At 45.9% G+C, this 27,319-nt stretch overlaps 1 protein-coding gene across 8 annotated transcripts in view; it reads left to right on the top strand.

The window, feature by feature from the left end:
* TANC2 (tetratricopeptide repeat, ankyrin repeat and coiled-coil containing 2) overlaps nucleotides 1-27,319 on the top strand; it is a 454,397-nt gene that overhangs the window by 53,892 nt on the left and 373,186 nt on the right. For 6 of the 8 annotated variants that reach the window (XM_083147486.1, XM_083147489.1, XM_083147490.1 and 3 more), the window contains exon 2: nucleotides 22,248-22,314. The exons of the other annotated variants lie outside the window; for them this stretch is intronic. The gene's annotated coding sequence lies outside the window, so the exon portion shown is untranslated. The remainder of the gene's footprint in view (nucleotides 1-22,247; nucleotides 22,315-27,319) is intronic. 8 annotated transcript variants of the gene reach the window in all.

Genomic DNA, 27,319 nt, shown 5'->3' with positions numbered 1-27,319 from the left:
GGACACCACAGGCTGCTCCCCCTGCCTAATAGCAGGACACCACAGGCTGCTCCCCCTGCCTAATAGCAGGACACCACAGGCTGCTCCCCCTGCCTAATAGCAGGACACCACAGGTGGCTCCCCCTGCATAATAGCAGGACACCACAGGCTGCTCACCCCTGGGACACCACAGGCTGCTCCCCCTGCTCACCCCTGGGACACCACAGGCTGATTCCCCTGCCTAATAGCAGGACACCACAGGCTGCTCACCCCTTGGACACCACAGGCTGCTCCCCCTGCCTAATAGCAGGACACCACAGGCTGCTCCCCCTGCCTAATAGCAGGACAACACAGGCGGCTCCCCCTGCATAATAGCAGGACACCACAGGCTGCTCACCCCTGGGACACCACAGGCTGCTCCCCCTGCTCACCCCTGGGACACCACAGGCTGATCCCCCTGCCTTATAGCAGGACACCACAGGCTGCTCACCCCTGGGACACCACAGGCTGATCCCCCTGCATAATAGCAGGACACCACAGGCTGCTCACCCCTGGGACACCACAGGCTGATCCCCCTGCTCACCCCTGGGACACCACAGGCTGATCCCCCTGCCTAATAGCAGGACACCACAGGTGGCTCCCCCTGCTCACCCCTGGGACACCACAGGCTGCTCCCCCTGCTCACCCCTGGGACACCACAGGCTGATCTCCCTGCTCACCCCTGGGACACCACCACACACTAATCCCCCTGCAAGGGACATCACACACACAGAGGGGGGAGGGAGCAGCCGCCGCTGACCTCCTCCAGCATCCGACTCCAGGGGGTTTGGGTGCGCCGTTGACTGGCTCCACGGGGGAGGGGGTACGCGTCCACTGCCCTGCCGTCCACTTCGCTGCCAGGCTCCACTTTGAACAAAGGCACGGCTATGGCAACATGGCCGCCAGCCTACTGCACTGAGGACATGTATAGCGCAGGAGGCCGGCAGCCATGTTGCCGTAGCCACGCCTATGTTCAAAGTGGAGCCGGGCAGCAAAGTGGATGGCTGGACGCAGGACAGAAGCCACTGACTCGAGTATAAGCCGAGTGGGGTCTTTTTCAGCTAAAAAAAAGGCTAAAAAACTCGGCTTATACTCGAGTATATACGGTACTTAGGAAAGAAGCAAAGTTATAGGGACAGCAGAACTTTTTTTGTGTCTTTATAAATGTTCTGGGGGAAAAAAGTATTGCGTAGCACTATAATAAAAAAAGACGCTTCAAGTTAGAAAAAGGTCACCTTATGTTTTTCATTTAGTTTAGTACTGTATATGTTGTCTTCCATAATGAGGTCACCTTAATTTATATTAAATGCATACCCACAAACAAAGGGCCTGATTCACATTTGTACTGTAGCCCATAGGCATAGTTATCGTGGATGCAGGCGGTATGTCTGTTCTGGTGCAGGCCAGTCTTTACAGGGCCCGTCTCTAACCCTGCACCCATTCAGCTCCACCATGTCTGACACTTAGAGAGTGAAAGCCGTAATCTGCTCTTCCCAGCATCAGGGACTGATGCCACTTTCACATCGCACAAATATAACCCGAGTCCTACTTGGGTTGTTGCCTGGTCGACGTGCGGAGTGAAAGGGCCTTTGGAAATTACCCAAATTCAGCAACCCGGCATTCCGACCTGTGTTAAAAGAAGGGTTAATCCTGGGTTGGACCCAGGTTGTTATTCAGTGTGAATGAATAACCCAGGTCGAGCAACCTGGATCACAGTCACACTATAGGGAGGAGGCAGTGTCCACTCCAAGCGTTACCTCATGGAGCGACCCTCCCTACACTCCTGAGGCTCGCACAGATCTTGCTACACCCCTACTCAAGCCTGTTAGGGGTCTGCACATGTGCAGTGCCCATTCTGTGCACTTGCAGAGTTGGTCCTCTGTGATGGCTTCCAGTGCCTCCTTAGCCACAGTGGGCCTTATTTTGGTTCATTCTTTCTGACAAAATCCTTCTTAGATGGGCAAAACCATGTGCACTGCAGGTGGGGCAGATGTAACATGTGCAGAGAGAATTAGATTTGGGTGGGGTTTTACTTCAAAGTGAGATCTATATTGCAGTGTAAAAATAAAGCAGTCAGTATTTACCCTGCACAGAAACAAAATAACTCACCCAAATCTAATTCTCTCTGCACATGTTACATCTGCCCCCCCTGCAGTGCACATGGTTTTGTCCATCTAAGAAGGATTTTGTCAGAAAGAATGAACCAAAATAAGGCCCCGTATGCTGCATCTGAATATTTGCAGTACGGTACTGCTTCTCTGCAGCTGTGCAATATCAACCACTCTGCATCTGACCTATAGTACAGTACAGTGGCATATTTAGAATAAGTACCCATGGGCCCTTGAATCTTGGGGGTCCCACACTACACACGCTACATCCATTTTTTTAATACTTGCCCCTCTGGCATCCCGCAATGACTGTAGCAGCGCTGTGCAAATCGCAGCAAAAATGTCCAGACAACCCCATTTTCCCAGAGATCTGCACATTACAGTCTGAGCCTTCTAGTGCCCAGACTACAGCACGGCGCTGCTACCAGCAGAGAGGAGAGGTTTCTAATTGATAGGTTATAAAGAACAGTAACCAGCCACTTTGGGTAGACATACTAGACTAAAGCATCTATTTAGAAAATGTTGGCCATCTGATTGGTTGCCCATGGAAACATCCCATCTGAAATAGAACTCCCATCTTAGTAAATTCCCCCATAATGTCACCATAAAAGTAATACAAATTCCATATATTGTCAAGCTCCTTTAAATCCTTTATCTCTCACACAAAAAAATCAATAAAGGTATGACTGCTTATGAGTGTTCAACTAATAGTACCCAATAGGGACTATGGCCTTTATTCACATTTGCAGTACAAATTGGTTTGGAAAATGGGCAAAACCATGTGCGCAGCAGGTGGGGCAGATGTAACATGTGCAGAGAGAGTTACATTTGAGTGGGGGTGTGTTGAAACTGAAATCTAAATTGCAGTGTAAAAATAATGCAGCCAGTATTTATACTGCACAGAAACAAAATAACTTACACAAATCTAACACTCTGCACATGTTACATCTGCCCCCCTGTAGTGCACATGGGTTTGCCCATTTTCCAAACAAATTTGTACTGCGATCAGATCTGAATAAAGGCCTATATGAGAGACCCGGATGGTCTATAATTGGTTGTGAAACTACAAATCCCAAAATGAGATATTGGACCCAGAATGTAGGTTTACTGTATTAACTACCAGATGCTCCAGCTGCTGATCAAAGGTTTAAGGTGTGCTAACAGACGTGGTTACACGTTCAATTAACTTATTTGTCTCTTAACACTTTATCAAAGAACCTTCTACCCATGCCGTTTCCCGATGCCATATACAGCTTTATGCAACTAGTAGGCATTCTCACATGAGCGCTCTCCTGCAGGTTCCATCCGGTTCCAGAACCTGAGACTGAACCTCAGTCTGGTTCTCAGGAGATTTTTATGCAATACCATTGGGTTGCAACTCACATGGACAGTTGTTATTAAATTTGGTATTTAGTGTAGAGCTTTTAAATTAAAATTAAAATCGTGGAAGTACTGAAACTATTAACCCTACGTTTCGTAGCCAAATGTATTAATACATAGGCCCCATACTGGTTTATTTTTGTACATTGCATATTTTGTGTGGATTGGGGGTAATGGTTATTTAAAAAAAAAAAAAAAAAAACATTAACCATGTTGTTAATAAAAAATGGAAATCACATAGGGGACGTAGTCATACGTTTGGCTTGGGTTTTGAGGTTACCGTAACTGTTCTCAGTGACTTGTTCACGCATTGTTCTTCATAAATGACTTCTCCGTTCCAAGGTTATAGATGAAGACTTTCTTGTGGTTTGGTTATTATTAGTACGCTATAGATATTGTACGCTATAGATATTTTTTCATTATTATTGCCATGAACAGAGCTCGATTATGTTTTTATGTTGTAAACATATGTGTAGAGTTGCCGGTTAGAAATTCATGTGAATTGTAAATACAGTGAGAGATAATGAAAGCAGCCCCAGGGCCTGTGCTGCTAATCTTCACTGCCGCAGACAAACACCTGTTGCAGCTTACGTCTGCTGTCTGTTAACCCTTGCATTCTCACATGGCAATTAAGAAACTTTTAGGACAACAGCATATACTGTATATTTCACAACATACTTAACTGGTTACTCATTACCGAATTGTGTGGTACTTAGTTTGTGTGGTTGGACAGTGACTGCACACACTAGCACATTACATATTCCATCAAATAAATACTTTGTGACCAAAATTGATCAGTTGTAGTTTTTGCACCTGTAGCTCAGGGGTAGATGTACGAAGCAGCGATTTGAGAGAAGTGATAAAGTGCCTGGTACTTTATCACTGGCCAATCATCCTCACTATTAAGTTACAGGCTGGGTTTCAAAAGGAACAGATAGGAGCTGATTGGCTGATGATAAAGTACAAGGCACTTCATCACTTCTCTGCCCTTATCACTGCTTCATATATCTACCCCTTACTGATTTATAACATTGGCCACCTTTTGTATATCCATGTTTTGTTTTTGATTTTGGATCAATTTTAGAATTGGGTTTTTGTCTCCTGGTCTGAAATTGGTGCCTGCTGTTTTGTAATGCACCAAAACAACTTCTCCTTAGAACAATATGTTTTATAATATTGGCTTGTCATAATAAGATCTTGTGTGGTTGGCTCCCATACTAGATACAGGCTGTTAAGTATGGATATGGAATTCAATTGGTTTCGTATGGATCTCCTGTAGATCACTTTCAGACTATCTTTGAGAGGTAATATTTGAACAGAAAATATATGCTGCTTTAGAAGTAGAATTTACTTTAGTTTCACAATTAATGGATTTCTCTGCCACTCAGGATGGCAATCGCAGATGAGTTAAGGTGTGTACACATGGGGCGATATGATTGCTGGCAATATATTGCTAGCAATATATCGCCAGCAATCATATTGCTCAGTGTCTCCTTTTCATCAGCGATGAAAAGGAGACACTGCTACAGGGGGGGTGCAGAGACGAGACACGAAGGCAGGAGGGAGGGAGAAGCAGCACGGGGGGGGGGGGGGCAGCTTGCATGGTATGGATCCGCCTTCCCCGTGACATATGCTGGGGGCGGGGTGTATCGGGTACACACTGCCACCGGGGTTATTATTATGGGGCTGTGTGTGTGCTCAGCGGTAACGCGGCTGCTGCAGGCATGGCCACATGGAGTAGCACAAGCATCCTCTGTTATCCATGGTCCCCGTACAGCGTTCCGTGCACGCAGCAGCAGCAGCATGCTCCTGCGACCAGCGACCATTAGGGAGTGCACACGGGAGCGCGCAGCTGGCGATTTATCGCCAGCAGCACTACAAATCCCTGGCAATATGGTCGCTCAGCGACCATATTCCCAGCGATTTCACCCAATATTGCCCCCGTGTGTACACACCTTAAAAGATACATTTTTTTTTAAATTATTATTATATTATTTATATTCAGCAACATTTCTAGTTAATACTAAATATTTTTAGAATCTGTGTTTTTTTATTTATTTTTTTTATTTTATTTTTTACATTGTTAACAATTTAATTTTATAACCTTTTCCAGCACCACTGAGATTTGGTAAATACCCCCTTAGGCTTTATAATACATGTTGTAGCACATGGCTTGGCAGGTCCAAGCTTTTGCTATGACCACAGTGGCTGGGTAGATCAGACAGAAGAGCAGGGTGACAATGTAAGAAATGTTTAGCTACAGACAGGGAAAGAAGCCTGTGAGATTAGTAGAGCTGGGGAGGATTCCAGATTGGAAACCTACTTTATAAAATAGGATAAAGAGATATTATCCAAGGCCAGATGTAACTGGAGTTTAAAGACTCTCTTAAAAGCTGTAGCAGCCTGCGAAGCTGACAGGTGACGGAAATCATTTTAGCAGCAGAGGTAAAATCTTGAGCCATATTTCATCTATAGAAACAATTTAGATTTCAACGTCTGTATTTGTGGAGGGAACAAATAAACGTTAGAAATAAAAATGTGACTGTGGAAGTAATACTTTGTAAATGTGTGTAATATTGACACTTAAAGGGCTGAAGTGCTTGCTCTCCTTGGAATGGAGTGTATTTTATAGAAGATAATAGCAGAAGAGCGAGTTCCGTCATATTTTATCAATCTTATCAGGACCTTAAATTATGTAGAAACATTGTATGGGGTTATTGAAATTCTGCAATTTATCTCAGTTTCTGAAGCTCTCCTCCAATAGCTAACCCCATGTTTATTTATTATTATTTATTAACAGTTTCTTATATAGCGCACTCAGATTCCGCAGTGCTTTACGGAGAATATTTGAACATTCACATAGGTCCCTGCCCCAGTGGAGCTTACAATCTATATTCCCTACGACACATATACACGCACACAGACATTCTAGGGTTAATTTTGTGGGAAGCCAATTGATCTACCAGTATATTTTTGGATTGTGGGAGGAAACCGGAGTACCCAGAGGAAACCCATGCAAGTACGGGGAGAATATACAAACTCCGCACAGTTAGAGCCATGGTTGGAATTGAACTCATGACCTCAGCACTGTGAAGCAGTAATGCTAACCATTACACCATCCGTATCTTTTGTAGGCCCGTTTGTGTGCTTAAGCCTTGTGTGCCCAGGATCATTGAAAGAAAAAGGAATCCAGTAGAAATCCATGTTTTCACCATAGTTAGCAAATTTTTTACATTTTGATAGGACAGCTGTGAATTCAAGCAAGCGTCCCAGCATAAGTACATTAATAAATAGTCCCAAAAACAAATTCTGATCATCTGTGATATATGGTGATAAGTAATCTTTCTGTGGCTCCCACTAAGATCAGTGATAAATGGGCCCTTGTGTGTGATGCATTTATAAAAATAAAATAATGACACGCAACCATTGAGAGCGCAAAACACAGCAGCCTACTCTGTGTGGATCCAATACCGCGCTGATCTTACAATTCATAAAATGTAATCACCACTTGCATTCGCCCTTTATGTCACTTCAGTCCTCAGGTGTCCCTCTTCAAATTGATGTTTCCATATCTTTAACTCAAACAATGTGCTCAGGACACAAAACAGTTCATATTATTCATAAGCAAAACAAGAAAACAGTGACTTACAGTACAAGACATTGTAGGACCAGTACATAATATATAAACATTGCTGCATCAGCCGACATGACACTGACCTAAGCATCAGGGTGTCAGAAACTGAGAGTAAAGCTGCCCATACACGGTCCGTTTAACGGATCCGTTTAGGACTTAAACAGTACACATCGGATCGCATCCCTAGTGCATGCATTGTGCATGCACTGCGATCCGATACGATGTGTACCTAGTACAAAAAGTATGTGCAGCACATACTTTTTGTACCGTACTATGTGATGCGCGGGAGCGCGCATCGCATAGTACAGAACGGATGCCGGCGAACGGCTCTGTGTATGGGCAGCTTAAGGTAAAATATAAAAAGTATAATATACAAACTTTGTTCCATATCGAGTGGACATCAAACTGCACTACTCACTCCGCTTGGAATCCTTTTCCATTCATTTATTTAGTGTGTGGTTTCCAATGGCTCATTCGTCTCCTCATACACAGTCCTCCGAATCTTCTATATAAATATATATTATGTATCATTTGAATTTTTTCTTTAATTGTTAGAAAAAATTGCATTCCATTAACCTCCGGGACTGAGCATGTGACATCACAAAAACATTTTCTCAGCGAGTTTCTGCTGTCACATTATACAGTATAAACAGCACATTATCTCCACTATGTCTCTAGTCCTGTCATGGTGGTTATATACAATTAGTGTTCCAGAACTGCAATACAGGATATTAACGCCAGAATGTAAGAATGTAGGAAATCTGCCTTAACGTCCTCCGACAAGCATTGTATGTTCCTCACTAAGCTCTGGTTATTAACCATTGCTTATTAATAATACATTCCTCTTTAGCCCCCTTGGCTATGCTTATTATGGCACTTTCCCTTCTCTTTCTTATGCTGCTTTCAGACTGCAAAACTGGCTTACCGTTTAAGTGCCGATTTTTTGACACTGGCAGACCCGTTTTTGGAAACTTTCCAAATACAGGGTCAAAGCCAGTGCAGCCTTCAGCCCTCCCCTCCCCTCCGTGCAGCTCCCCCCCCCCCCCCCCCCCGTGTCGACCGTGCAGCCGGTACACCTCCGTTGTGGATCCCGGAACTGCAGTTCTGTATGGTCGGAAGCACTTATGAAAAAAAGTGTCTTTCAGAAAATGGCTGCCCCATAGGAAAACCTGTTTAAAAAAATTGTCTTTCGTATGGGGGAAGCCATTTTACAAAAGTCACTTTTGGAAAATAGCTGCCCCCATACGAAAGACAGTGTTTTTTAAACAGGTTTTCCTATGGGGCAGCCATTTTCTGAAAGAAACTTTTTTTCATAAGTGCTTCCGACCATACAGAACTGCAGTGCCGGGATCCACAACGGAGGTACCGGCTGCACGGGGGTAGGTCGACACGGGGGGGGGGGGGTCGACACGCGCGGGGGTGTCGACACGCGCGTGGGGCCGCTCCAGTGCTGTGAATATTTAATGAGCGCTCATTAAATATTCACTGCTCTGAATTTAGGACCCAGCTCATTGGCTGGGTCCTAAATACCGTTTCAGACCCGATTTTGAGCCTAAAATACCGGGTCTGAAACGGGTAGGACCCTGCATTTTAACCGGTTAGAAAAAACGGTATTTTCTAACCGGTTAAGTGGTCCTGCACCTTTCAGACCGCACAGATTACCGTTTTAAAACGGTAAAAAAACGGCAATATACCGTTTACAAAGTGCGGTCCGAAAGGGGCATAAGAGGAATAATCACATGCTGTTTAATGGCAAACAAAAACATACTTGGGTTTTCACATCATCACAAACCATTGTACTAAGATTATAACATGTTTGGTAAAGGAAACCATTACTGCTCAAGTGGGTAGCATCTTTATAGTTAGTGTATGGGGTGTCCTGTCACAAAACCTACACATATACAAATGGAGCCTCACTCATTTATGCTGTCTAAGGCGTTCGTCCCGAGCAAGTCGGCACTTCTAGTCACAGGGAGGCGCACAGAGTTTAGTATGGTATATGGCAGTACCGGTGAGTGTAATACCAGAGATATTCCACCGGATGTCGCTTTTTAAAATCCCCACTGTGCATGCATGAGGTGTCCAATAGAATAGACTATAGCGCAAGAATCACTATTGCGCCTGCGTGAAGTCTCCATCGATATACACTATAGGGCAAAAACGACTTTACGGTACATTACTGTATGTTAAATAGACAGATTTTTTTTTTTAGAAAATGCTTTTGCGTAGGTTATGCATATACTGTACTCACCTTGTTAGTACTGCACTACTGATTTTGCTTGGCAGACGCTCAGACAGTTAGTTATTGAAACAGGTCTATTCCTGTGTGCATAATTCTATTGTGTATAGAAGTCCTAAATGTATGACTGTTAAAAAAAAAAAGTAATTAATTGTAGAGAAAAAAAGCATGTGCTAAATTTGTGATGATGATGTGTGGTGTCACACATTGGCGTCCCTATGGCGTGCACATATAGCTAGAGTTGTTCTTAATTCAGCCTAAAATAGCTCCTGTGTATGCCCCATAAGAGTACTTAATAATAATTGCTAGAGGATACACAAGATACCCTGGCATTCATGATGTCGGCAGCCAAGACAGACCCAAGTATCTAGATTAGATACAGGGCCTTCCTAAGGGACCTTACTCTCTCCACCTACCCGTTCACCCCAACCCTCCCTCACAGCAGCCTAGGAGCTAGTGTCTAATGTCAGGAGGAGATACTGGCAAGCAAACCTGCCCAACAGAGATTCTGCTCACTAGAAAAGCGCGTTGACCACAACATTTAAAGCGGCCATAACATTTAGTGTTAGACACTCCTGGTTTTGTATTAAACATTAACTATTTTTTTTTTTTTAAATCTGGGTCAAATTGCAGAAAATTGTTGGATTGCAGAAGCTGCTGCTTAGTTAATCTAGCCATAAGTCACTAGTACTTTATATTAGGGTTTAGAGACACATATATTACTGAAAATGTCCTTCATCTCTGCTTTCACTGAGCAATATCTCTCTTCCATTCACGAGTTTTCCTCTGCTCCACAGAGATGGCAGATTTAATGATGTATTTCTGTGTGTGGCTGATCTCTACACAACCATAATTTACACAGGGCCCTTTCATTCTATAAAAAGTGAGTGTTTTATCAGATGGGAACACCTGCTAACAACGGATTGCCTTGTGTTGAATGATGAAGCATATTTTATAGACTGTATTGACTAGGATCCAAGAGTCGAGGCAGTGTTACACATTGGCCTATTAACCTGGGGGAAGGGGGTGATAGTGTATTATGCTTAACTCCTGCCTTACCGCACATGGTAAACTCCTTTAGAATAAATAAAAGTAGGCCAGAGCTTTAGGCACAATTCAGGGATTGCAAATACACAATATATCATGTATTTTACCCCTATCTGCTGTAGCCAGTGTAGAGGGAAAACTGATACAACAGTTTTTCCTCCAGTGTCCCCATGTGGGAAGAGTGTTGCAGCCGGCCTGATCTCCCTGGGCCCACCCTCTGCTGCTCCCGGAGCTCTGATCCCCGGGCCTGCTGCCTGGGCCACCCACTGCTGCTGCCGCAGCTCTGATCCCTGGGACCTGCTGCTTTGGCCACCCACTGCTGCTCCCAGAGCTCTGATCCCAAGGGTCTGCTGCCTGGGCCACCCACTGCTGCTGCCGGAGCTCTGATCCCCAGGGCCTGTTGCTGGGAGCTCTCCTGCTCTGCGGACCATCCGCTGCTGCTTTCTGTGCTCTCTTCCCCAGAGCACCCGCCTCTGCTGCCGGAGCTTTCCTTTTGCATGGACCACCCGTTCCTGCTCCCCGGTGCCACCCGCACAGTTACTCCCCAAGGCTACTGGGAAGCATGAAACCCCCCTTGCAGAACCATAGAGGCCTGTGCATGTGAGGCTGATGCTGGAACAAGACCTGCCTTCTCTGCCCACCCTCCCCACTCACCTCACCCTCTCTCTTCCCCATCACTTTACCCTCTCACCCCACCCCTCAAAGTCACCTCACCCCCTCACCACCTCACCCCCTCTTGACTCAACCTGGCACCCCTCTCTCCTCTGCTGACTCTCCTCTTTCTTTCTTTCCTGCATGTTGTGTAATGGGCATAACGGTGTGGCATGTTGTGTGATGGGCATAACTGTGTGTGGCATAATGCTTAAAAAAAATGGGCATTATGGTGTGCCTAATCTTGGCGCAGTTTGTCCAAATGGCTCTACCTGGTGCAGCGTGATTAAGTGGCGCTATTATGTGATGTAATGTGAATTGGTACTATTTTGTGGGAATACCCTAAATTTTTGGAGCGCGCCTTAGGCGTGCACTGTCCCTTTTTCAAGATTAGGTCTTTTCTAGTATGTGTATCTTGCTTTATTTGAGTGGGCAAATTGATACTTCCCTCTGACCAAAATCCAAAATGTTTACTTACCGAAAACAAATAGGCTCAGGGTATATGCCATGTGGGGGAGAGAAGGAGGATTCTGTATGTGCCATGTTTGGGACCCAGAAAAGGTCAGGTAGGACCCAAATTTTTGTAAGTGAGGGGTCCCAGAGACCCACTTTTTGGGGGGGATTTCGCGATCACTGCAATTAAGCAATATATATTCCAATTTAAGATTTTTGCATATTTTTGATATGTATGGTTCAATGGGGCAGATGTATCAATCTACCCCTAACATTTTTAAAATAACTGTTCCCACTTCTCCTGAATAACGTGGAGAAGTGGGCACCCGTTGCGGCCGAATGTATTACCCTGCGCCGATAAGGAGAGCAGTTATGCCCAGCGTTAACGGCTCTCCTTATCAGTGGACCTGCGAATGTGCGATCTCCCTTTTCCCCCGGCCGGCTCTAATGGGCATGCTCGAAATCTTGCTATTACCGCGAGATTTCCAGCGCAGCCCGGAGCCACAGCAGGGCTAGTGTTGTCCCTGCAGTGGGGGATAGGACAACGCTAGCCGTTAATCACTGGGGGGGGTGCAGGGCACAGCCCCGCTGAGTGTAACTCGGTGGGCTGTCACTAGCGCATGTTAAGTGCGCTAGTAATACATTAGCGATGGCGTAATCCCCTAAGTTAACTAGTGTTAAGTTCATTTCTGCACTTGATGCTAGTTCATACATCTGCCCCAATATCTCATGTATTTTTAAGGTTGTCTGTTTTTAGTAAAAGTAGTCTAAATTATAAAGGAACCAAAGGTGGCTAGGAACCAACTGTGGATAACAAAGCACTTTGGAATTTCAGTGAGCTGAGGATGGCAGAGTCAGTATGGTAACTGGTTGTACCTGTTTGGTCTGAGAACCGATGGTGTGGCCTAGGGGCCAATAGCAGGGATCAGTCTAATACCAGGGGTTGGTCTACGATCCGATGGTATGGCCTCGGAGCCAATAGCTGAGTTGATTTGGTAACCGATAGTGTTACCAAGGAGCCAATGGTAGGGTCAGTCTGGGAACCAATGGTGTGGCCTGGGAGCCGATGGTAGGATCAGTCTGGTAACTAATGGTGCGGCCAGGGAGCCGATGGTATCTCAAGCCTGTATAGGTTTCCTGGGCTCGGCAAAGAAGACTAGAACAAACTAGAGATGGTAGCAGCGCATGGGTGCCGGAACGGGGGGGGGGGCGAGGGGGCAGCTTGCCCCCCCCTAAAATTACTGAGGCGCTAAAGTACCGTTTTCTGGGGGCGCTGTCAGGGCCGGCGACAGGGGGGGTCAAGGGGGACATGTGTGACGGGCCCCGGCGATCTGAAGGGCCCCAGAGCCCGGCCGGGGCCCGTCTGTGTCTTGATGTATGTGTGAGGTCTTTTCTACACTCAGTGCAGTGCTATGCGCGCTGGCGCCGCTGCGCCGGGTCTCTCCATCCGTCCTCCCTGTCAGACTCAGTCCCCTCCCTGCCGGCCGCCCTGCCCAGCGGTGTTTGATTGACACTTACAGTGTCCGACGCCGCGGCCGCCCGCCCCCTGCTGCTTCAGCGACGAGTGTCGCATGGGCATGGCATCCAGCATCCAGGTCCCCAGCGCGCTCCAACCCCATCCTGCTGCGGCCAGCGTGTCTGCCCTGCTGTGTATGGGAGGGATCCAGGCAGCAAAACAAAAAAAGTAAGTTGAGGAGATCTCTAAACTTGCTCACAATTTGAGTTAATGTACATTGGGGATGTATTAAGTTATGGGGAGTGTGTGAACAATTGATGTTCTGGGCATATGAGTGGTGTGGGGACATGTTCTGGGCAAATGAGGGTTATAGGGACATGTGCTGAACATATGAGGGATGTGGGGACATGTGCTGGACATATGAGGGATGTAGGGGCATGTGCTGGCCATATGAGGGATGTGGGGGCATGTGCTGGACATATGAGGGATGTGGGGGCATGTGCTGGACATATGAGGGTTATAGGGACATGTGCTGGACATATGAGGGATGTGGGGGCATGTGCTGGACATATGAGGGATGTGGGGGCATGTGCTGGACATATGAGGGATGTGGGGGCATGTGCTGGACATATGAGGGATGTGGGGGCATGTGCTGGACATATGAGGGATGTGGGGGCATGTGCTGGACATATGAGGGATGTGGGGGCATGTGCTGGACATATGAGGGATGTGGGGACATGTGTGTTACTCTATTACTATTGATGAAAACATATTTCATTAACTATCAGGGGGTAACATATAGCAATTTAGGGGATTTATATCTTGCCCCCCCCCCCAACCTAAAAACGTTCCAGCGCCACTGTAGCAGCGGGAGTTTCTGGCTGCTGGTGAGTGACAAGGTAGGCAGAACAACATGCACACCAGTATCTGGAGAAATCCAGGAGCCTTGGGAGCTAAAGCTGGAGAACTTGCAGGAGAATTATACTTGCTAACTTTTGAAAACTAGTTTCAGGTAGATTATAGTTGGTAGTCGAATTTTGCACAGCGCTCCATTGAGGGGTCATGTCTTGCTCCACCCAAAGGGTGTGTCTTGTTACATATATGGAGAGATTGTGAAAATAGACTGTGAACATGGCACCTAGAAGTGTGGGTGTGTACTGCTACATCTGAGTGGAATCTTGTAAAATGACTTAGATTCAAGGCAAGGAGCATTCTGGGAAGCTGGCTTCTATAACACACAGATCCAGGAAAATAATACCTGGATTCACCTGGATCATGTGACTAATGCTAGCCACACATCAGACCAACTTTCCTCCAACCATCCAACTAGTTGGTTGGATGGAATAAAAACCTGGTACTGGATAGAGCAAATGTAATTTTTAATTAAGTCATTTGTTTCCCAAATCTGAAAATGGACAACAACTGTCCCTCAGACAGTGTACTGTAGTTGGACCTATTTGATTTAAACAATTTTACTGAATGTTTTTGCCCATTCTCCTGAGTTTGTGAGAAAATAGCTTATTGGCATTTGCCCTCATACAGTACCAGATTTTCAGTCCAACCAGCCAACTAGTTGGATGGTTGGAGGAAAGTTGGTCTGATGTGTGGCCAGCATAAGCCAGAATCAGTGGACAGGTGTCCGGAGGTCTGGTGATCCAGGGTGTCATTGTGGCGCACATGGGATGGAGACATGGAGACATCCTGCCAGTAGCCACAGAGCACGCCAAAGGCCGACCTGCGTTGCAGAATACACCAACACGCCCATAAGTAGCGCGTGAGGGAACTGGGGTTCCTGACAACAGCTACATATAATGTATTCGACTTAATCATTTTATAAAGGGTGAGACCAGCAGAGTTTTCATTACTGGGCAGAAAACCATCCTCATCAGTATCATAAAAGCCATATACACAGCCACCGGGCCATCTAAATTTTGGTGCCTACAAACATCGATCCATCGAAGAACCATTAATGAACTGAATAAAGGCTGCTATATGCCAATAAATTATTATATTCTATTCAAAACCCGTAAATAAACTGTAGTCCATGCGCTTTTAGATTATGTACCAAATTTTGAATAGCATTTGTCATACCTTTTTTTGTTAACCTTTTGGGGTTTTTTTTTTGCTTCGCCCTTTCTAAAAAAGCAGTTACAGACATGCAGAGAAATAGGTTTCTTTAATATCCTTAAATTGTCTGTGTACAATGCTGTCTTTTTATTTTCCGCATACAGTGCAATCTCAGACACCTTATTGCCCCTGTCAGATCTGATAACAGACCCCGTTAATTTCCTCACTCTATTGTTTCTCTTCACGTTGTGGAAGAATGAATGAATGTGTGTGTTTGTGATATTTTTGAAGAAAAGCACGATTTGCTGAAAGAGTAATATTCGCTCAGTTCATGTAATTCCTCGCTGATATGCAAAGCTATAGGATAATATTCTGTCTTTCAAAGCCTGAGCCACAGCTTCCACCTGTTGTTTATGCAAAGGGATTAAATTCTTATTGGGTACTTGTTTCCTAGCACAGCCACACCGATTCTAATCGGGGGCATCGCAGGTAAAAAAATCGAATCGATCGCATGCGTGCTAAAAAATCGCATGCGATGGTCCCGACGCGATGCCCCCGATTTTCCCATAGGGAACAATGTTAAATGCCTCAATTTACCCAAATGAACAGGGAACAATGTTAAATGGTCCAGAAACCCCCCAAAACACCCCAGAACAGTGAATGGCCCCCCAAAATTAGTTAACGCCACCCCACGATCAACGTGAACCCGAAGCGTGGCGAGCGCAGCGAGCCCGCTAGGGGCGGCGGTACGTGTCCTCTGACCTTTTCATACCCCCAATATCCACGTCGGCGTGGAGTTGAGAATAGAATAGTGTGGCGAGCGCAACGAGCCACCGAGCCCGAAGCGTGGCGAAGGGACGCGGATACCTTCACAGTTATACGCGTCCCCTCGCGGGCTTCACAGGTGTCCGTGGCGACGCGGACACCTGTGAAGCCCGCGAGGGGACGCGTTTACCTGTGAAGGTATCCGCGTCCCCTTGCGGGGCTCGCTGCGCTCGCCACGCTTCGGGCTCGGTGGCTCGCTGCGCTCGCCACACTATTCTATTCTTAACTCCACGCCGACGTGGATAGTGGGGGTATGAAAAGGTCGGAGGACGCGTACCGCCGCCCCTCACGAGCTCGCTGCGCTCGCCACGCTTCGGGTTCACGTTGATCGTGGGGTGGCGTTAACTAATTTTGAGGGGCCATTTCACTGTTCTGGGGTTTTTTGTGGGTTTCTGGACCATTTAACATTGTGCCCTGTTGATTTGGGTAAATTGAGCCATTTAACATTGTTCCCTATGGGAAATCGGGGGCATCGCGTCGGGACCATTTAATGCTTATTTAGCCGCATGCGACGCGACCGACGCGATTTTTTGACTTTTCAATGCATTTCAATGGGAAATCGGGTCCATCGCGTCGGGGGCCATCGCATACCACTATTAAGGGCACAAGATCAATGCGATTGTGGCCGTGCTAGGAAACAAGTACCTCTTATTGTTCTACTGTGGAGTTGACAGAGTTCTGTATTTACAATAAATATATTTACCCATGCACCAGTTTTTATCTTGTTTTGCTGAAATGCTCACTTATGATTTGGCTTGCGATGCGATCAGATCGCATCGGGATTGCATCGCACGGCAGCATGCGATCTGCATACAATTTTGACTATATAGTACAGATCTGCACTATATAGTCTATGCAGCCAAGACTTTCTGCCTGCGATACGGGAGCGCGCAATGGGATCGCAAGGGTTAAAACCAGAGCCAGATTAAGGTCTAAATGGGCCTGGAGCTGAAAATGATCAAGGGCCTATTATGCATAATAATAGGGGTTGTGGCCAGCACCTAATAATGTGGGGGCGAGACCAGAGTTCTGGTTGGGTGGTCTGCTCATGGGTGTGTCTCTATTTGTGTAAATACTTTCAACTAATTCTATTTGCCTGGAAAGGGCAGGGGGCTGGCATAAGAAAAATGCAGGGAGATATATTGGTGGGTGAACTCCAAAAGGCGCACCCGCAGGATGCCGATGTCCTAAGATACTTGTGAGGTGAGGCTGCACTCCAGAAACTTGGTAGACAACATTTCAGCACCTTTTATGTGGTCACCTAAATTTACCACATCATATACCCCTTATACAAATCATGCAACACAATAGTAACTCCCTCATACTGTACTTGCCTCTTACACATTATGCCACATGGAATGAGCAAAAATTCACACTATGGCACACAGATTGAGTCAAAATTCACGTTATGCCACACAGATTAAGGCAAAATTCACATTTTGCCACATGGATTGGGCCAAAATACACACTATACCAGGTATGTCCAGCTGTTGTGAAAATACACGTCCCAGCATGCCCTTGACATAGTTTTAGCATTCCCTAATAATAAAACTGTGGCAATGCATGATGGGACTTATAGTTTCACAACAGCTGGAGGGCCATAGTTTGGACATGCCTGCACTATACCAAACAGATTGAGCAATAATGCAAAATATGCTTAATAAACAGGGGCATTGCGCGCCAAAGGCGCGCATTAAAAATTTACACCATAATGCCAATTACATGTTAAGTCACACACCACAATCTTCATTTTGTATTATGCCAAACACCATAATGCCTATTAAAAGTTATGCTACATAAGTGCTGCTTACCTACATCTTCATTGCCAGGGGTTCCATGCTCGTTGCCATGTGGGATTACATGCTCGTGGGAACTGGGGGACAGCCGCCACCAGGCAAAAATGACAGCCGGGTAGAGAGCAGGGGGTTGCCCGGCTGTATTTAGAGCACTGCATCTCCCGGCTATTTGAAATAATACCCCTTTAACAGCAGAAAATGCAGGGACTTACACAGGAATATGGTCCCAGGATCATGCAGGGACATTCCCGGACTGGCCCCTTTTACACCAACCTAGTCCCTGCATTTTCTGATGTGAGGGGGAGAGAAAACCACCCCCGTCCCCTTTAAACAACCAGCTATATCTTCGGAACCAACTGACCCATTTACATGTAGGCTTCGAATGATTTTGGTCCTGTGAAACTGGGCCGTTTGGTTCCAGAGAAATCTGTCCTCAAACAACATGAACAGCCATGAAATTACATTTCAGAAATGAAAAAAAAAAAATTGGTTTACCCGCAAAATCTCTAGAACCAATGAACCCATATGGACCAGGTATCAGAATGAAGGCCCAGCTATTTGGGTTCGACTGAGATCAACCTCGAGCTTCTGTGATGCCGGAGGGGGAACTGGCAGCCGTTGGAACCGGGTGGAGGTCGGAATTAGTGGGTCCCATGTTATCCTATGGGGAAAACATTCCATGTTTGCCTGGCGGTATCTCCGGTTCCCGGGGGGCTAGCGACGTGGGGCTGGGCTCGCTGGAAAGCCCTGACCCTCAGCTACAAAATGGGCCTATTTGGAGAGTGGGCCTGGAGCTGTAGCTCCATCAGGTCCATTATTAATCCGGCCCTGGTTAAAACCCATGCGATCCCGATGCGATTTTGTCTATATAGTCAAAATCTCATGCACATTGCACAAGTGTGTACACACCATTAAAGTGCCTGTTCTCACAATCCTATATATTTGAGAAGATGTTGTGCTCCACAAAGCCTGTGGTCTCCCCAAAACAAATAGTTAGTAGGACACAAAAAACTGCTAACCGGATCTGCATTGCTTGGGTACCCAGGGGCGCAGACAGGGATGCGAGGCAGATGCAGGTATGCGTGACCAGCCCCCCTCAGATGATGGGTATGATTGATCCCCACCCTGCACATCCTGCAGCTGCCTGTCTTCCTATTGTCTGCAACAGGGATAAAAGGGGGTGGGAGTACCTGCTCCTCCCCGCCCCCCTCTGTGCCACTATGGATATCATTGCTATTACAAACACCACCACCTAAAGATTTTATTTTCATTTCCCCTCTAAGCCCCCTCCCCCCATACTGCAGATCTTATATAGCTTGAACAGTTATGGAACTATTCATGGCATTACAACTGATTGCCCTGTATTGGAGACTTTACAGACCACCAAAACATTGCTGGAATTGAGACTTTCACTTGTGTGAAAAAGGCTTAGTAATCTAAATAAAGTTTGATAGGAAGTTGCTAAAACAATATGATTTTATGGTATGCTGTAAATTCTTAAACCTTATATTGTGTATGCAAACATTGCTGGAATTCCCATACGGTATCCGTTCCGACCACCTATGTTTGAAGCACATTCCATAAATCTACAGCACGTTCTGGTGATGTCATTTTATATGGTTTTGTAATTCCTGGTCTTACAGTTCATTGTTTTTCTTGTCTACCTCCCAAATGAGTCATTTCTTAGGAATGCAGGTTATTCCTAACTTCGCAGCACGGTGTGCAAGCCTAACAGGGCATAAAATGATGCCGCCAGATATCTGTGCCATGAGAACAACCATATTGTATCATTTTGTTCTAACAATTATGTAGTTCATGTCTTTATCATAGATACGGATAATTACGAGGTTTCATCTATGTAATAACATTATAAATCTATAAACATTGGTTCTGTCTTATCATTCTGGTGGCCCATTATGCAATACAGAATACTTAACATTGTGTATCAATACCTTTTTCCCGGTATACGGTCGTATTATTGACCAGACTTAGGTCGACAGTCATTAGGTCGACACGGTTGGGTCAACATGCAACTAGGTCGACAGGGATCTAGGTCGACATGTGCCTCGGCCGACATGGGTCAAGGTCGACATGGGTTTAGGTCGACATAGCGACAGGTCGCGTGGTCAACATAGGTTTTATTTCACTGTTTTTTTGAGCCGACATGTGCCGAGCGTGGGGCGTGGTGGGAGAATAAAATAGTGTGCCCGAAGCATAGCGAGCGATCCCCCTTCCACCCCTCCTCAGCAAACAGTGGCCGGGTTGATGTATTAACAGCCACCTAGGCGTTAATCCCCCCTGGTCGCTTCGCCAGCCCAGGGCTAGCGTTGTCCTCTCCCCACTGCTGGGTCCAGGCCGTGCACAAGATCTTATGCATGCCCAGTGAGGATGCTGGAGCTGATAAGGAGAGTTGTGGATGCTGGACATAACAGCTCTCCTTATCGACAAGGGGGGGGGGTTAATAAATTTGGCGGCTGTAACGGGTGCCTGCTTCTCCTCGTTATGTAGGAGAAGCGGGAGCTGTTATTTCTAAAACTTAAAATATTAAACATCCCACACTCACTGGAGGGCAGGACTGGAGTAAAGCTTCTTGGCACCCTTGTGAAAGCTTCAATCTACTGCCCACCCTCCATCCCCACACTGCCACCAATACCCACCAAGTGAAAGTGTAGTGGTGGCATCTCATGAGCTCCACAGCCACAAAGTGAATTAAGTACAAGGATGTCTTTCTTATTAACAACCTTCATTTTGTGATAGACAGACTAAGTTTAATTTTTACCAATTCAATCCAATAGTCAACACAATTGATTTGCATATTATTTTTAAAATCTTTTTGAGCGCTCCACATATCCTTCCTTTTTATCCCTGTATTCACCACAAATAGGGGATTGAACCTCCCCTCCGTGTGAGCAGTTTACAAAACAACCCACCCGCCTAGAGCCTTTATCACCTGGTGGTGATCCAATTTGCTTTTCTCATAGCACTACCCCAGATGACTGTATCTACCATGGACATTTGTCGTAATGCTGAAATTCACGAATACCCCATTCACATTGCAAATCTAGAAGTATATGAAGTATTTATTAGTCCATCGCTTAGCATTTTCTGCTTTTTGATACGACCAAACAATTAAATCCGGCTTTGAGTTTGCGTTTGTGATAGTAGTCCAGCAATATCCGTTTGTGGAGCTGTTGCTCTACTGTGTATGAATACATTCACCCCAACCACAGATTAGTGCGCAGCCTATAGTACATGGAGCTGATAGAAATATAATCTTCTAATGTCTTGTTAAAAGCTTACTACCACAGTGTTATTCTAGTAAATTTTCATTAAATTTCCATGTGAATTTCCATCTTGTCCTTCTCATGCCACCCGCGGCTCTGCCTGGGGACAGTTTTAAATAACAGAGATATAATTACTATCATTGATGCACAGTGGCATGTGTTTCTCTTTCTGCCTATTTTACAAGCTTATATGCTTGGCCTCCTTTCTAGTGTTCTAATTGATACACTTGCGCTAAGAACTTACTGCATGTGAGCTGTGCTTCACCGCAGCTCCCAAAATTCTACTTAAACATTACAAGGTATGACGATGATTGAGAATGGTACTTTGAATGTTCTTGGTTTGAGCTTGAAAGCGGTCTGGTTTTCCTCTCCTGAGCCAGAAAATGGGGGGGTTTCCTCAAGATCAGATGGTTGGTATTTCTGAAAATGTGTCCTTTTATGTTACTGCTGGTTATGTTTTCTTTAATTACAAAACAATAGTTCCAGAAGTTTTCCATAGGACCAGGCTCAGGCTGCAGCATTCTACAAGAGCTGGTGTGCTCAATATATAGAAAAGCTACAAATGTATTTATTTATTAACAGTTTCTTATATAGGGCACATATATTCCGCAGCGCTGTACAGAGAATATTTGAACATTCACATCAGTCTCTGCCCCAGTGGAGCTTACAATCTATATTTCCCTACCAGAGGTACATGTACACACAGACATACAGGGTTAATTTGTTGGGAGCCAATTAGCCTAGCGGTATATTTTTGGATTGTAGGAGGAAACCGGTGTACCCGGAGGAAACCCATGCAAGTACGGGGAGAATATACAAACTCTGCATAGTTAAATGCAGGCAATTTCTAATAACTGTCTAATTGTCTTTTTTGAATTTGTGATGCACCAGGTTCTAGTCTTCATGTCTGACACAACATGGGGCAAATGTAATAGGGTGAGCATTTCAGAAAGTGAGAGATTTGGGGAGAGTTTTCCCATGTTTTTTTAAAGCAGCAATCAATTACCTGGCAAAATCAACCTGGTTTTGCAGTTTAATTGATTGCTGCTTTAAAAAACATGGGAAAACTCTCCCCAAATCTCTGACTTTCTGAAACTCTCACCCTATTACATTTGGCCCCAGGTGTGTTTTACCAGCAGCGTGCTGACTTGCTGGAAATACACACATGCCAACATCTCTCTGGCTATTACAACCTGCCCCATGTCTTAATAGCATATATTAGTTTTCAACAGATTATGTGCACTGTAGTCAAATCATCTTTTCATTTAGTCATGTTGCTATTTCTTCAGGTAAAGACAAGACTGCTACAGATACAGTACCTGGCCTTTCTGCATACCAAATCACTAAAGAGAGCAGGTAAGTGATTATTGGAGCTGAGAGCAGAGTTCGCCAAGACATAGATGGGTACTTGTTTCCTTAACTTAAGGTATGCGATGGGACCCGACCGACCCGATTTCGGGCTTTTTTACAGCTTTCCCGACAATGGGAGGGGGGGGGGGGGGGCATTTATTGGGTTGGTCCCCACTCCACCAGGGAGCTGACCAGGGCTGACCCGCCACAGAGGTAATGATTTGGCCACGGGACCTTATATAATAAGTTCCCCCCAGCTGTGGCATTACCCTAAGCTGTTTGAGCCTGGTGCTGGTTTCCAAAATACGGAGGACCCCTACTCCAGTGATGGTTTCTTGAATATAGGGTACCTTATTTATTTTTTTCCCCTGGTATTTGAGAGACCAAGAGAGTCCGTGGCTGGTCATGCTCGTGGGGGGGACCCCACAACATTTTTTTACATTATTTATTTTTCAATTATAGACAAATTTGAAGACTTTTTTTTTATATTACCCTGAAGTTGCCTGAGAGATTTGAAATCTCTCATGCTGAATCTCCCATTATGAATCTCTGGCACAAATCTCTCTGTATGTAGGGCCCGTTATGGTTCTCAAACTACTGCACAAGTGCAAGGTACACATTGAGCATGCGCAGGGTCCCCCTGCGAACAAAGCTGTTTGGACTAAAGGGCCCCACACACAGTACAATTTTCAGGCATTTTCTAAGTGATTTTAACAAATCACTCAGAAAATCCCTGAAAACACATGTAAATCGCTGTGTATATATCCCACACCGCGATTTACATGCACGCCCCCGCCGTTCTGAATCTTCCCAGGATTCAGAACGGACCCGCCGGTAAATTCAGTGCAGTCGCACTGATGCTCCTGCTCATCTCCCGGACCCCAAGCCATTTTTTATGTATTATTTTAATGCAAGGATTTTATAATGACCCATGAGATTTGAAATCTCCCATACTGAATCTCCCATTATGAATCTCTGCGTATGTAGGGCCCATAAGCCCTGTGTGTATAATCAAGATGTAATTAGCCATCAGAGATTAGAAGGCTATCTACATCCTGCCTTCCTCAGCTGCCGCCAAATACACAATGCACGTGGCGTCTAGTGAAAATATTCTTTCCTGCAATATTTTGCTTGCGATTGTGATGCTGCAGGGCCATGCATCACTATAACCCCACTGTGTCCACACAGGGTGATTCTGCCTAACCTTCTGACCAGGGGTCCTCAAACTATTTTGCTATGGGACCCCATCAGACAATAAATATAATTACAGGACCCCAGCAAGTTACTGCAGAAGGTCATCACGTCACAGCAGACAGCACATACATAGCAGCATTGCTAGTAGTATAAAATAACAAACAATTCAAAAGATTTTTCAGACTCCTTGAATCACTGACTGAGAATAGAAAAGTCAGTAACATGTAGTCACAAATCCATGCTGATCAGGTAGGAACCCACTTTGGGGTCAGGACCCACAGTTTGAGAACTGCTGTTCTAGGCGATTTTGACGATGTAGTAAAAATCGCCTGGAATAATCATTCCGTGTGTACAAGGCTTAAGAGAGATGTTATACATATAGTCCCGATTGCAACAATCAAAGAGCGAATGTAATTTCTCTGTACCAGATAAGTCAAGTGACAAGTGTGGATTTAGTATCGCAGTAGCTTCACACAAACAAGTATATCCAAGAAGGCCAGAGTAGAGCTATAGTTGGCAATGTGATGGAAAACCGTGGTTCGTGTAGAGCAGGGAAGGGGAACCTTTGGCCCTCTAGCTGTTGTTGAACTACACATTCCAGCATGCCCTGTAACATGTAGCATGACCAAATAGCAAAACTGTTGCAGGGCATGCTGGGATGTGTAGTTGAACAACAGCTGGAGGGCCAAAGGTTCCCCTTCCTTGGTGTAGAGCAGGCATGTCCAATGTTGGCCCTCCAGATGTTGTGAAACTACACATCCCAGCATGCTTTGCCACAGTTTTGCTATTAGAGAATGCTAAAACTATTGCAAAGCATGCTAGGATGTGTCGTTTCACAACATCTGGAGGGCCAACGTTGGACATGCCTGGTGTAGAGCTACTGCTGTTTTATATCCGCACTTGTCACAGCTGCTTATATTTCAGTCATTGATCCTGGGCAGCACACCAACACTTTCCTCTGGTTCTCATGCTAATGCGGCCGTAATGGACATGCAGGGATGAGGCAGCTGACATCACTGGATGTCAGCTGTCCACCCACTTTTGGAGGTAGGAGTGCCCTGCTGCAAGCTTACAATCTATAGGGATATAGGGGGGGAAACACAAGGACAGGCACCAGTAATAGCATAGCAGTTACAAGTCCAGAAGGGAAGCTATATAATAGATAAGTGCCTCGGAGGGTTATGCATTTAGAACTAAAATATGATAGGCTTGCCTGAAGAGGTGAGTTTTCAGGGAACGCTTGAAAGTTTGGAGACTGGTGGAGAGTCTTAATGTGCGTGGAAGGGCATTCCATAGGATGGGAGCAGCCCGATGAAAGTCCTGTAATAGTGAATGGGAGCTAGTGATCCGTGCAGAAGAGAGACGCAGATCTTGTGTAGAGCGTAGTGGTCGAGATGGGAGATATTTGTGATAAGTGCAGAGATATAAGCTGATGCAGTATGGTTAATAGCTTTATATGTGAGTAGAAGTGTTTTATATTGAATACGGTAATATACAGGCAACCAATGGAGGTACTGGCAGAGCGAATCAGTGCCATCAGTGTCGGTGACCATCGAAAGATGTGGGAAGGTCCCAGTGGCATGCGAAAGGATGCCATTCGCATGCTGTGTGAAGGAACACACCTTGGTGGAATGTAATGTGTACCCAGCATAAGTAATGTGCTGGCTATAGAAAATAAATAACTAATGAAAGCATATATGCACACAATCCACTTCCCCAGATAACAGGCATAGATGTTCACCAGGTGATAGCTACACCCACTCCAGATAACTACTTACAGTAGGCTTGCATGATGTTATGTGTTTTCAGCCCACGCAGCTTCAGGACAGCCGTGGCAGGCATGCAGGAGCAGAGAAAGAGATGGAGCCTCAGAATAGATGGCAGAGACTTGTGAGGGAAGGAAGGAGCAAGGGAAGCTAAGAAAACAGCACATTGGTGGCTGGTCCCAGAGGAGGGAGCGGCCACCATGCAGAGAGGGAAAAGGGCGGTTGTCGGGTGCTGACTGGTCTTCTGCTGATGGGTGGAGTGGATCGGTAACCAACCTCCATGTCCTTGGAGCTAGGCGACCTCGGTGCTAATGAGCCGTGTCAGCCGCCTGGGACATGTCAATCAGCAGAGGATTAGCATGGTGCTGCGCGGGAAGCTCAGGGCCGGTGTTGCCCTGTGTGTACGGGACTTTAGTTTGGTGAAACACATAGTGTACAATGAACCGGTAGCATTTGCTGTTATCTGATTAATAACATAGACCACTTTTTGGAAGCTCCCCTGTAATAAGTAACGAATACCCCTTTTACACCAAAATCCCTGGTTTGATCCAGAACAATGAGCCCTATTTTAACCCATGTTACATCTGCTCTAACACCTTTCATTTTGCATGTTGGACCCAGGTCATTTACGGGATATTACCTTTTCACATTGCACCCGTATCTGCCCTACATAAAAATGTAAGACATTAAAAGTGGGCATTACAGACCCCTAAAGACTAAAAAGTGAGCTTCAATGAACAGCTATTATCTTTTTTTAAAACATTTATACAATTTTTATGGTACTTGTGTAATGTCACGATGCCCGGCTACACTACTTTTTCAGTGTAGGCTAAGCTACGTTGTCCACGTAGCCCAATGGCTACCTAGCATAGTCCAGCGTAGCGCGCCTACCAACGGCTGCCTAGCGTAGTCAGCATAGTGCCCCTGCCAGCTCTCCCCAGGGGGCAGCTTGTGCTGCCTGTTTCCCCGGGAGTCCTCCTACCCCCCACACAGCCTCTGGTGCAGGCAGATAATAAGCAGAAGAGTTTATAGGAAATTATACCTGGTGTATTTAAGTGTGTTTAGGTACTTAGTACTGAGAAAGGATACCGCTTTTCACTTCTTGTCCATCGGTTTGGGATTAATTTGGTAAATGCTTCCATTTCAAAACCCCTCTATCCACTCCAGCCCGAAGCGTGGCGAGCGGACGCGTTTTTTGCGTTCTCCCGACCTGTTTATACCCCTACTATCCACGTTGGCGTGGAGTTGATTTTATAAAGTGCAGCGAGCGCAGCGGATTACTTTACATGTATTCCGCGTCCCCTCATGGGGCTCGCCACGCTTGGTACTCAGCTGCGCTCGCCACACTTTATAAGATTGACTCCACGCTGATGTGGAGAGTGGGGGTATGAACAGGCCGAGAGGGGATGCAGTTTAAATCCCGGCGGTCGGGATCCCAGCGTTCAGAATCCCGACCGCCGAAATCCCGACACTTTCTCCCTCCGTGGGTGTCCATGACACCCCGGGAGGGAGAATAAATTAGCGTGTCGAGTGTAGCGAGGCACGGGGCCCGCTGCATGGCAAGCGCAGCGAGCCTGCAAGGGGGGGGGGGGGGGCGATCCACGCCCCCCCCCTGTCCGGATTTCGGCGGTCGGGATTCCGGCATCGGGATTTTGAACGCAGGGATCCCGACCGCCGGGATTTCATACTGAATCCGGTCGAGAGTACGCGTAACGTGTCCCCACGCGGGGCTCGCTGAGATTGCCACGCTTCGGACTGGCGTGGATAGTGGGGATGTTTCAGGAACACATTCGCACCTGCCATATCATACATCTGAGACAGTAATGACGACATATGTTAACTGGTAACTGGATTTTAGTTAATAAAAATAAAGCAACTTAACAAAGTATACGCTGGCCGCGGGAACACTACGCCGAATCGGACAGGGACGCTGGCTGCGCTGGCCGTGGGAACACTACGCAGAATTTGACAGATACGCTAACTATGCTGGCCGCTGGAACACTACGCCGAATCTGCACATGGAAAGAAAAAAACCTCAAAATATGAATATG

Source organism: Crinia signifera, chromosome 6, assembly GCF_055691185.1.
Source record: "Crinia signifera chromosome 6, ASM5569118v1, whole genome shotgun sequence".
Classification (NCBI taxonomy): domain Eukaryota; kingdom Metazoa; phylum Chordata; class Amphibia; order Anura; family Myobatrachidae; genus Crinia; species Crinia signifera.
Note: the sequence above shows the minus strand (reverse complement) of the source record. Positions and strands in the feature narration are given on the sequence as shown.